Source organism: Coffea arabica, chromosome 10c (genome assembly GCF_036785885.1).
Source record: "Coffea arabica cultivar ET-39 chromosome 10c, Coffea Arabica ET-39 HiFi, whole genome shotgun sequence".
In the NCBI taxonomy this organism is placed as follows: Eukaryota; Viridiplantae; Streptophyta; class Magnoliopsida; order Gentianales; family Rubiaceae; genus Coffea; species Coffea arabica.
This window is the reverse complement of record NC_092329.1, coordinates 46,869,129-46,879,784: the sequence shown is the minus strand read 5'-3', so window position 1 is coordinate 46,879,784 and position 10,656 is coordinate 46,869,129.

Here is a 10,656-nt window from a genome sequence, read left to right as displayed (position 1 = left end):
GAAATATTAAGTACAAAAAGTCCCTGATTACAATAGCCTTTCCCAACAAACACATTATTTCTTGTCATTATAATCTTATCAGATTCGAATGACACTTTCACCCCAACTTTTCCAAGCAAAGCCACAGAAACAAGATTTGCCCGAATATTTGGAACATGCAGCACATCATTAAGAGCCAAAGTATTTCCTGAAGTGAGTTTCAATAGTACTTTGCCCTTACCCAAAACTTTAGCAGTTCGTGAGTCTGCAAGATAGACTACTTTTTCATCATCCCCTATTGAAGTATAGGAGGAAAACGCTTCTCGATTTGCACATATGTGCCGAGTAGCCCCAGAGTCTACCACCCATTCTTTAACATTAGCTGCAATGTTCACTTGAGAGATGACTGCAGCAATTATTTCATCTTCTTTGGTTAAATTAACCTTAGGAGGATTACCATTTGCTTTGTCACCTTTATTGTATCTATGCAGGGCAGCATAATGTTTTGATTTTCTACAATAATGGCAATTGCCTTTCTTTTTCTTAAAGTTGGAGATATTAGGCTTGTAATTGGGATTTTTTGGTCTATTATACTGGGACTTATTGGCTTGCACATAGCTATAATACACATCAAATAATTCATTTAAAAGTGTTTGTAAAATAGTATTTCGACATACCTTATTGGCCTTTTTCCACGACTCTTGTAGCTTGACATCTATGGTGGCAGCAGGTTGAGATTCCTTCAGTGCATAGGCCACTCCATGTATGTCGAGTAGAGAGTAGACACGTTCTTGCCACCTTTTGAAGTTTTCGTCAACAAAAACCTCAATTCTAGAGACGTCAGGAAATGGCTTCGCAAAAGGTAGTGTCACTGCAACAGTTGCTGATGAAGACTGTGGGGTGCTAACATTGTCAGATGCCATAGTTTCTTAGATTGTTGGATAAATAGCTACAACAATGTTAACACTATCTGCTTGAGTCGTGCGTAGCACTGTCCTAAGAAACTATTTCATGAAATTGAAATGTTTCCCCAGGATTAAACAAGCCTTCTTCTAATTGTTGCTAACAAGAAAGACAAGATTTCTTCTTGTTGCAAACTAGAAGGACCAGAACTAGCAAATTAAAACCAGCAGATATATATAAAAGACAAGAAGATGAGAACAGAATTATCAATAGGATATCAACTAACAAAAAATAAAAGAGAGAAAGAGAGAGAGAGAGCAGCTATCAAAAGATATCAACTGAAGCTGCTGGGGTGATTTTCTGAGGAGGGAATAGATCCTATTTATAGATTTGAGAGTGAGGTGCAATCCTTCCCACTTCCGATGTGGGACAAAAGACTGCAACTCTTTCACTTCTCAATGTGGGACAAAGAAAATAATACTTCTCATTTTTCGATGTGGGACAAAGAATATTTTGAAATATTATATATTTTACAACAACCTTATGGTTAAACATCAGAAATTCAGACGAACAGATCAAGCAAGCATCAAACAACAGTATTTTCTTTAGCAAAAGTGCTTCTGCAATTTTCTGATGCAAACCGAAATATGATCCTGCGAAGTAATGGGAATGAATGCTTATTGATTTATCTACCACCTTAATGCTATAGCTTCCTACCCGTGTTGCTAATCATCACCCAAACGCATTGATCTATCTCCCAGAAATTCTAACAAGGGAGTGGGCCATAAAATGCAGCAAAGCAACATGGATATTTGCAGCAACTTCATTCAACTCCCTCTAGTTTTACGAATTCAAAAACACTCAAGAAGGAGAGTTAGAACTAGAGCATGACAGAATGCAAGATAAAGAACAGGGGGCTGAGATGCTCGAATCCCTTCAGAAAATCTGGTTTGAAGAAAATTTTCTTTTGCAAAGGAAACCATATCAATTACACACCCATTACACCACGCTAAACCCAAAGCAAGAGAAAGGCCAAATGCAACCCAGAAATAGCAAACAAATCCTAAAATTTAAGCAAACCAAAACTTCAGCAACCCAAGAGAAAAAGAAATCTGTTCGCACTGCTGCAGAGAGCTCCGACCCTTTTCAGCAGAATTTTATGCACAAATCTCCTTTTTTGATTCAAGATTTTAACTTGGGTATTTTATCAAACAACAAACGAGCATAAAAGATGTCATTGATTCTCTACTCAATTGAAACCATAATCGACCCCAAAATTTTCCAGCATGTACAATCAGAAACAATCAATACAATTTCAATCCAATCAAGTACATAACGCATGTGTATTCTAAAACCCATGAACAATCCACAGGAAAATTGAAACAACAACTCACGGCAGACATGCTCTGGAAGACTGAAACGTACAGGAAAAGGATGACTTACAGTGGTCTCCCACGGTGAAGATTCGCAGATGACAGTGGATTCTGGTGGTGGCAGTGGCGGTTCCAATGAGCGACGGCGGCTACAAGCTTCCATTCCTCCGCTGCTTTCCTCTTCAATCCCTAGCCGCTTGTTTTTCCTTTCGCCGAGAGCCCTCCTATTTCCCTTAGCTTCCCCTCTGTTTTTCTTGCCTTTCCGTTGTTTTTTTTTTTTGGTTTTTTTGCTCTGCCCTTCTCAGCCGCCGCCTGGTTCCTCCCTGTTTTTTCCGTTCGCGGCCTCCTCGGTTTTCCTTGGCTTTTTCTCTACCCAGCAGCTATCAGCCGTAGCTACCTCCTCTGTTTTTTCCTCAGCCCAGCCGTCCGAAGCTTTCTTTTTTCCCTCCCCTTTTCAGCCGCTCTCTGTTTTGATGAAACTTTGCAGGTGGTGATGGTGGATTCGGTGAGCCTGCAACGGGCTGCAATCCCTTCGAATTCCCTTCCTCAATTTTTCTTTTCTTTCTCATGCCTCTCAACCCTCTGCCCTCACTCAGCTGTCATCTATTCTTTTGTCCGTTGTTTCCCAAAACCCTATCTACTTTCATCCCCCCTTATCTGCGGCTTCCTCTGATTTTCTCCAGCTCCACCGCCACGCCCCTCTCTTTTCCTGTTTTTTTCTCTGTTTCAGCCGTCAACCCTTCTCTTCAATCCGTCCCCTTTTCTTTCCTTAGCTTTTCTTTTTTTTTTTCTTTTCCATAGCCAAGTGTTTTTTTCCATTGTGTGTGTTCCATCTTATTTGTTTGTAGAAGTCAAACCTGGGCCTGTCGACATTTATCCTTAGCTAACGGAAAATCGACTAGAACGCGTTTAAAGGCCGGCACGCTGGTCTCATTGAAGCTAGTAAATGCCCCCCTTTTGCCTTTCTTCTCTCTGTTTTCGGCTCCCCTGTTTTTGCATCAGCCGTCTCCCCCTTTTTGGCTTGCGGCTGTTTTGCCTTTTAAAGGCACCTCACAAGACTAAACCTAACATGAAAGGTCAAGATTTCAAACCCCAAAGTAGACTTATGTGTCTTATTCTTGTCCCTTTGATTGACTTTTTTTTTCTTTTCTTTTTTTTTTTCAATAAAAAGAAATAAAACATATTTTTCCCAATTTATGTTAAAAGTCTTAGAACCAAAAATCATGGAATTAACAAAATTAGGATAAAAAAAAATCTTTAAAAATTTGGTATCTACTGTGACGGCCCCACTTCACCCTAGGGCGTACCAAAGAGTTCGGCGGGTCGCCTGCCCAACTCTCGCCAGGACTCACTCACTCGTATCATGTATATACATCCATAGACAATAGATACTCAAGTAAAAGATAAGAAACTTCTACACACCAGAAGTCTTCAAAGTTTTTACCATTCAAGTACAAACATCGAATATACAAGGGTTCTTATTCCTCATACAACCAGCCCGTGCCAAACACTAGGGCGAGAACCATTACAAGGCCAAAGAACTAGATCAACTAGACTATATAGAACTCTCGTCCTTACTCGCCTTCCCCTTGCTAAGGAAAACAATTGACGTGATATGAGCTAAAAAGCCCAGTGAGGTTCTATATATATAAACAAGTAATTAAACAAGGAACATTAGTCATATAATAACAATTAATCCAGAAAACCTTATGTATAGTTCATGAGTGGTTGGGACTTATTACAGGTATGGAGCATATCACAGGTATAGCACATGATTTCATGTTGGCATTTTAGCATGGAACAATTATCATGATACACGGTAACCAGATACTGAAGGATACGGTGTTCCGGTGGAACTTTGTCGGTCCTCTGCATCTTATAACTTCTGAATCCCCACGGTTGACTGGCCATCACCTTATCCCTCCAGTGGTAATACTCGAGTATACCGACGGCTGTCCAGGGTTCCAACCTACCCGACCGAGCCCAGTTCTGGCTCGAGTAGGTTAGTAACCGAGGCGGGGCCCAAGTTCAGCCAAAAGGCTTACATTCATGCGCAACTAATATTTCAACATTTAAACACCAAAATCTCATATTTATTTAGGTCGAGTGCGATAAAGTACACACTCACCTAGCAAAGTTCATTTTAGAAATCGTAGAAAACAATTAACATTTAATCAAATGTTCACAAATAACCACATAGTCATAACAATCCACATAGTCATAGAAACAAAACGTATATAGAACACTCACCTATTTAAACAAAATAATGTTCAAAGTATCCTCCCGGATAACACTCTCAATCGCCAAGAAACCCTAATAATAGCCAAGAGAAAATATTACAATTAAACCCCTCCAAAGTTTAAGTAAACCAAAGAAAATCCGAATAACTACTAGTACAAAGTATAAGTATAGTCTTCTAGTCTTCGAGCGTAAATTTGGGCAGCATGCCCATTGTATTTACCTAATTTCCAGCCATTATGGCTTCATTCTTTTACTCAATCAAACCCAAGGTTACCCATAACATAATTTCATTTCAATAGCCATTCAATAGGCTCAATACAGTACAAGAACAAGAAATCAAGTTAATAACGAGTGTGGCAACGAAGTTTACAAAAGACAGTTTTGACGGGTTTTTGCAGAATGGCACATCCGAGGCTATGCTTATCGGATTGAGGTGCAAATTATACCAATTCGAAGCTAAGATGAAGGCCTACAATTTTCATGAAGAGCACTTAGACAAATTTTTTAGTGTAACCTAATCAAATTCCCACTTCATATAACTGGGTTCCAACTATTCGGCTAATCAACCGTACTGCATTCAAATGGCCATATCTCAGTCTACCGAGGTCCGTTTAAGACATTCTTGGTGGTGTTGAAAATCTAAGACAGGGTACTAAAACTTTTATGTTTTGGAAAATGGTGAAATCTGAACAGATTATAGTGAATAAACACAACCAAAAAGACTAAACTGTCCATGCGGAACTCTGGAATGTAACCTAGAATAGCGAGGGTATTTTGGTCTTTTCACAAGCTACGTTGTTCCGATTGAACTGAAATTTTGTAGACAACTATAAAATACCATCCTCTACAACTTTCATGTTTTGACCTAAGGCCAATTCGGCCTCTAACATGAGGCTACAAAACCGGACAGAAAAAGGGGGAAAATTTTCCAGAATCTGGAATTTTTGTTCTTCAATGAAACTTTCTCAAATTTCTTGTTCCAATCACTACCAAATCCCCTTGTATAATCTTATATTCAACATATAGTAACCATATAGCAAGTTTGGGTAGAAATTTATCAAATCCTAACTCACTTATATCATCCAAAAATCATCACAACAACTTGTATAACTTGTAATCTAACCCAAAACATGAACTATTTAACATCTTAAACAAGAGTAAAATGATCAAAGCCATAGATCAGATTTTATACCTCAAAGACAAAGCTTGGAAGAGTGATACTTCACCTCCTTTGGAAATTTTTAGTTCCCCTAGCTTCCCAATATCACAACTCACTCTTTAATCAGTTTAAAATTTCATTTCCTCACTTGGTTAGTGCAAATCAAGAAGAAAAAAAATAGTTTCTCTTGCTCTCCCTTTTCTCTCTCAACAATTTCGTCCATAAGCAAGAAAAAAATGAAAAAGAAAGAGCTTAGTTTGTCTTATAAGAAGGTAGGAGAGATAAGGTTTAATTTAGTCCACATGTTGGCCAACACTTGGCTCAACCTCAACCACACAATTTTCTCTTTCTTTCCTTGCATTTTGAGCCACATATGTTGGTCAATAGGTAATCATGAGAGGGAAGATATTTTGCTCAATTAGTGATAAGCTTGTATGGCAAGAAAGTGGTGGTCAAGTGGTGGTTAAATCGGTAGTACCCGGTACACGTCGATTCGCACTGTTTTTCCTTAAATCCCCCGTACTGGGATTTTTACTTCCTATTCACCAACTTTATATCATTGCTCCTAATCACATATTATTTCTCACTTAAAAGTCACTTTAATCACCAAATTTAGTCCTTGCTTCGTACCGAAAATTCATCCGGCGAAAAATCGCGAAAACCCTAATTTTGCTCCAATCTTAAATCCAAAAGTGAAACCCTACTTTTTAGGTCTATTTGCACTTATTGAGGGATGATTGGGTAGTAGGGCCATATTCAATGAATAATTCCAAATAAAAAGAATTTTAAGAAAAATGTGATGAATTGCACAATTCCATAGAATAAAATTAGGGTTTTGAGTCAAATATGAGGGATTTAAACATAGTCACAAGTAAGCTAGGGTTTTTTTTTATTAAAATTTTAGGGTTTCTAGTCTTTTAAAACAAAATAAGGTTTTAAATCAAATCCAAAGAAATAACTTTAGTATCTTCCTTGGACAAAATAATGTTTTAAAATAAAATGAACTAAAGAAACCGTAAAACAATAACATCTTAAAAGTTGGGGTGTCACATCTACAAATATGTTTAATGCTTCTAATACTATTTCTTCAGAGGACTATTTAACAATAAGTTGTCTTACTTTATTTATTTTAGCTTTAGCTGCTAGATCTTGACTAATAAATTTTTGACATTCTAGATAGTATGTCATTCTTTCGTAAGAATTCATGGTGAATTTAAATGAGCTTCTCTATAATGAGCAATAAATTCTTTATTGAGTTCTGCATATCTATTAGTTATTAAGTATTTTTCATGTTCTGCATCTCTTAAGATCTTGTATCTATCATGGCTAGGTAACTGGATTATAATTATACAGAGTGACATGAAGCCATTCTTCTTGATAATAAGAAATCCTTTTATCTAATTGTTGCAACTGATATGCATATTCTTTACTAAGAAATAACATTGAATCACATATTTGACATTCTTCCATTTTATGGAGATGGATAGTGCCAATCAGAATCGTCAAATTCTACTCCATCATTAAAGTATCTAATGGGTACTAGATTTGTATCAAAGTCTTCGTCTAAAATATAATCATCGTCATTATTTAGTCTATAATTAGTGGTATTTGTTGAATCATTTATGAAATTATTGGGGATTAAGTCTATAATTAGTGGTATTTGTTGAATCATTTATGAAATTATTGGGGATTAGGGGATTATTTATGAGATCATTGGGCTCTGATACCATTTCGGTGCCCAAATTTGCGGAAACATAATTTAAGCTTACTCTTCTCTCTCTCTCTCTCTCTCTCACAGAAAAGATTAATACTAGCACATTTTGACTTTTGTGATGGGAACAACGTGGCATTTTTTTTTTTTTTTGTTGACAATATCAACTATTGAATCTACTCCTATTCCTAGTTTTACAGGGGATGGAAAAACTTAAGGAGGCTTGTATAAGTGTTGGAGGGAGAACTATCAGATCCGACAAGTGCACCATTGAATCTCTAGAGTTTTTAAAAACAAGAAGCACTATACTCGTGAGATGTACTGGCGGAGTTTGACCCTCAACCTAGTGCATGGGAGAGTTTCAAGGTAGTTGGAATTTTCTATGCCACTATTCGGTGTCAAATTCAGTGCCGATTTCACTTATCACGTGATGGTAGAAGAAACTTAAATGAACAATACATGACAAGTTAAATAAATATGACATTTGGCATAAATATAAAAGTGACACTGAATTGCTACTGAAAAAATGGCATTGAGAATCCCATTTAGTTTTAAGGAGCTCTCCCTGACCATTAGATCAGCCCCAACGGTTAACACCCCGGCATTCAAATGTACAGAAACTCTCTGCCTTATTCAACATGAAGGACATTCGCAGGGTGAGTACTTGTATACAAAGGACCAAATATATCTTTAGCCGCGAAGAAAATTTAAAAGGCCTCGTTGACATATGGGGGACTATATAATCTTGTAATGCCAATCGTTTTAGAGGTGCTTGATAATCCCACTAAATATATAAGACTAGTGGATTAAGTGCTTAGGATTATGATAACAGAATTTTCCTGTATCTAAATATATTAAGCACAACTTAATTTGTATCCATAATTTCAAATGTAAAGATTCACTTGATTTGCCGAGTTCTAAATTAATATAATAACATTCACTCGAACTTCTTTTTTTTTTTAATAGACTCATACAAATTTACACATACACAAATACGTTCTTACACACACACACACACATGTTCATACCTACGTGCATACTTTCATGCTTACATATACACAATTCATTCTCTCTCACACATAATCACGCCTTTTTCTTCTCTGATACAGATTTCTAAATATAATCTCTCTCATACACAGGTAAAAACACATGATATTTCTTCTCTAATAAACACTTCCAGTTATGATCCCTCTCATACACATGGAGAAACATGCAATTTTTCTTCCCTTAAACACACAGACTTTCACACTTATGCACATGCTGTCTCTCTCTCCATCTCTATCTCTTCCTATGTTACTATACTATTTATTAGTTCTAGGCAAAAAAATTAAGAAAGTAAATTGATATAAAAATTAAATACAATATTTCTATTAAACTATATAATAAACATGGAACAAAACATTTCGTTTGGTGTTCAAATTTAGTTGTTTTATTAAACAGTTTTGATTTATTAAACTCAACAAATTAATAAATTAGTACTTAAATTTTAGTTCAGATTTCATATTTTGATATCCAGTTTTATCAACTTGCCCAAGCCATTTTCTATCGTTATTACATCCGATCATTAAGGGTTTGAAATTGATAGTAATAGATATCAATGTCGATTCGTATGACTATGAAATTCATCCACAATCTTTTCTTAACTTTTCCGTCTACAATTTTTACGGAGTTCATTTGCTTTCAGTTTCATTTTATGAGTAATGCTGACTAAGACTCCAAGGAATTGGGAACCTCACAATCTGGGTCAGGTTTAGACGATTTTGTCTAAATTTCTGAGTGCCTATTTGAAGGTGAGAGGTAACTTATTGAAAAGTACTTCGCTAGTAGAGTTTTTACTAAAAGTACTTATTAACTGTTTCAATGCTTTTAAATATATTATTTCTAGATATAGTTCGATAAGTATTTATTGTATTAGATAATGGGTAATTTAAAAATTTTTAAAACTATTTATTTCTTTATTTGGTTCATAATATAGGATAAAATGATTAAATTTGATATTTTACTTTTTAAATCACAAAACTACTCTAAAGGTATCAAATTTGAACTTTTGCTAAAAGTGTTTTTAACACTAAAAGTTATACTCCTAATTTTATGGGATGATGTTCATCAAACATTTTAAAAGTACTTTTAACATCTAAAAATATTTTTTCTTTTTCTTTTTCTTTTTTTACCAAAAGTACCGTAACTCTAAATGGGACCTTAGTTATATCTCCCAAGTTACGGTAGAGGATAGTTTGCTTGATGAAAACTCCGATACTCAAGTCAGAAATGAATTAGGCTATAGCACAATTTAATTTGCATTCAATCAAGTAAAATTGTAGAAAGCGGAACGAATAAAGATACTTTACCAAATGAAAGCACCAACTATTTATTTATAGTCACATGGGTAAAGACGCTGTATAATGTTATTACAGTAACTGGTGTCGTGACCGACATAAAGAGGATAATTAACTATAATTCAGAATGCGGTAGGCGAGAGTTTGAAGTTGCTCTCTAATAAAAAAATAAAAAGTACGGCAAATTACACTTTATTCCCCTATGGTTTAATATTTTTATCACATAGCCCTCCCTATGATTTTAAAAACTATATATAACCCCCTCATAATTTGAATTAAAGTGTCAAAGTGACGGAATTTGTAATCTATAATGGAGCCAACTAAAATATAAAAAATACCCCTATGTAAAGTTAAAAAAATATTTATTAACCACAGAGGGGTTATGCATATATATTGAAAACCATAAAGGGGTTATATGATAAAATATAAAATCATACGGGGTTAGAGTGTCACGCATATTATGTTTATATATTTTGGTCATTTAAGTCATTTTAGTTTTAAAATAAGGGCAATTTGATATTTTTATAGGTTCCGTTACGGAAGATCATTTCTGTCACTTTGACATTTAATCTAAACTATGAGGGATTATATATAATTTTTAAAACTAAAGGGGGTTACGTGAAAATTAGCTATATCATAGGGAGGTAAAGTGTAATTTGCCCTCAAAAGTAAATTGAAACATCTAAAAGTGGCAAATTCTCTCCGAACACATGGATCCTTCAATTTGTGATAGGGAAAAATTCTCTTAGAATTTGCGCCGAAGAGCTAATGTGTAGACATACAAAAAATTCCTTAACTCAATAAAGTGAACCCATGGCCTTGAACTTTTAGTTGCAAGACTCGCCTCTTTTAGAGGCAATTATTGCTCGTATAATTGATGGAAGGAGTCGAAATATGAGGTTGGCTAACAATGACTTACTTTTCACTCAATTATCGCAAGAACAAATGAGTCCA